This window comes from Aulonocara stuartgranti (genome assembly GCF_965226115.1).
Source record: "Aulonocara stuartgranti genome assembly, chromosome: 1".
NCBI lineage: Eukaryota > Metazoa > Chordata > Actinopteri > Cichliformes > Cichlidae > Aulonocara > Aulonocara stuartgranti.
Genome location: NC_138939.1, coordinates 10502994 through 10505925, shown reverse-complemented (window position 1 = coordinate 10505925; position 2932 = coordinate 10502994).

Below are 2932 nucleotides of genomic sequence, written 5' to 3'. Positions count from 1 at the left end.
TGACACCTTGCACCTTGGACTGAATTGACCATGATATCCTCTGTTTACAAAGATATTCTAGAGTTAAATGTGAAGCCATCTGCACACCAGCAAATTTGTAACAGAATAAGTGAAAAAAAGAAGGGAATCAAGATGCTGAAATGGCACAATCAAAGTCTTTCAATCGAGTCCTCAACTGTAACACTGTAAATAAGAATGGGCCAAAATTACTCCACACTGACATAGCGTAATAGGTCATCTGTTAATTTAAGGTTATATTTGCCAAGTTTAAGACCTAGCAAGGATTTAATTATGTCTATGTAAAACCTGAGAATTGAAAACTAGAGATGGACCGATCCGATATTACGTATCGGTATCGGTCCGATACTGACCTAAATTACTGGATCGGATATCGGAGAAAAATAAAAAATGTAATCCGATCCATTAAATATCACGAAAGCACCTCACAAAACTTGCAACACGCCGTAACTCACCTCAGAACGTTAGCAGTCGGAGCAGTATGCGTCACGTGATAGAGCGGCTGTGGCATGCGGGACCTGTCGGTGGTCTGGATAGCATGTGGAGCTTCGCTAGCAACCCGGCATTTCATCTCCGACAAAGTTATCCCCGAGAGAAGTAAAGCAAGTGTGTAAGTCCATCTCTGAATGTTTGTAAAGCATTCCTGCGTTAAGCTTAACGAGCGACTGCCTCTCGCTCTCCGGCTGCTACTTCAATCGTGAAACTGCTTAAATGATCAGCTGATCGGCTTTTCTGTTGCAGTCCGTCTCTCTTGTTTGTTTTTGGTCCACTTTGCACCAGAAAGAGGAAACCAGCGGCTGAACAACAGCAGCACGTTTAAGCTTGATAAGCTGTTGTTACAATTTATTTAATATTACTTTCTACTCCAGGATCTTTTTCTACGTAGCTGACGGCTGGTAACTGTGCAGGGGCGGATCTAGCAAAGTTTAGCCAGGGGGGCCGATAGGGCATTAACTGGGAAAAGGGGGCACAAAGACATACTTTTCTTTCTTATTCTCATTTAAAATGTCGAGCTTTTAATAAATAATTATCTGACACCCAAAGTTTTAATTTGATGTAAAATGAATAGAAGTCAATTACTGTATATAGTGACTATTAAGTCTAATATATATACCCTAGTAAGCTATAGTACTTTTTACTTTGGGAAGGTACCATCTGTGCAGTCTGCAATTTTGTTGAAGAAAGATGTTGAATCTATTTAATATTTCTTGAAAAAGAATTGATTTCTGTGCATTTTTTTTTCACACTGCATCAAATTAAGGTTGATTACGTCGATTAAGCATCATGAGGTGGAGCGTGAGGGGTGGTTCCCTATTTTTTATTTATTTATTTTTGTTGTTGCTGGGAGTTGGAACCCTATTAGTTAGGTTGCTTAATATTTACGCTAAGTACTCTTTAAAATACCAGAATAGGGAGGATGGTGTAGGTCTAAGTTTATTAGATTGATCAGTATTGCTGAACTATGAAATATTTTTTTTGTATACAGGTATAACAGAATAGCTTTAGTGTAGTTGTTGTTTTAAACTTGAGTATGAACTTGCAGACTTGCAAAATGCAGCAAGATATTTTAAAAAACAGTTTTGTTGATTAAAAAACACTATATCGGATTCATATCGGTATCGGCAGATATCCAAATTTATGATATCGGTATCGGTATCGGACATAAAAAAGTGGTATCGTGCCATCTCTATTGAAAACATGGTGCACTTTTTTTTTTATTTTACCATGACTACAATTTAGTTTTTGCAATTACTCAAAATATGCACATTGTCATATATTTATATTAATATTAGATAATAATATCTTTAACGAAAAATATGTTTTCAAGTAAAACTTCTTGCCTTTTTCTGGATGGCCTTTGATGGTGCAAGGCCCAGCGATATTGTTTTTTGACAGTTTTTCTCTATAAGACAATCTTCCAGTCTTCAGAGTAATAACAACTTGTCTTTTCTCTGTTGTGAAATGACATTTGCCTCCTGTGATGACTGCTGAGTGTCTGCAGCCACTTTCTCACAAAAAACCTCTGTGCCTAGTTGTTTGGTGCAGCACAATAAAGACATTACATCTGCTGTCATGGTTATTCCCTGGTCACTGCCATTTTCACGTATATTGAAAACCAAACTTTTGTGTATTGCTACAATGCTAAGACTCTTCTTTTTTGTTTTACTGCTAATTGCTTAGTTTAGTGCATTCATGTATTCTGCCTTTATATCCGAGTCTTTACATCCTAGCTAAAAGAGTAATTTAAAAATTTAGAAACTACCCTTTCTCCTTTCCTTGCTAAGAGGAGATGAGAAAACAAATTATTAAATCAGAATCTATTCTCAGTTGAATAAACCAAAGGCCACAAAGTTTCCTAGTGACTCTAACCAAAAAGTAAAATTGCGAAAGCATTAAGTCAAAATCATGTTACAGTCCATTGTCTATATGGAAATGACACTGCTGTGTTATTATTAATGTTGTAGCAGAGAACAGTCTCTCTTCTTTAATGTTACCAATGAAAGCCACTGTAATGAAGTAGATTGTGGACGTACAAATGGAATGCACTAGCGGTTTTGCAAAGTGCCCTTTTTTGTCAGCCAGTTATTGCTGTTAGTGCTGTTAATGTTAATTTTTTGCATGTTTTTTGTTTGCGTAACATAACAACAAAATTGACAATATATATATATATATATATATATATATATAGATATTAGGGGTGCAACGATATTCGTATCGATATTGAACCGTTCGATACAGTGCTTTAGGTTCGGTACGCATATGTATCGAACAATACAACTTTTGTAATTTATTTTATCAACTTTTCTTCTGACGATGCTGTCTGTGTTGAGCGCTCAGTGAATCTGCGTTCGACTACTCCGCCTAGGCTGCACTGTCGAGCGCAGATCCACTGAGCGCTCAACACAGACAGCAT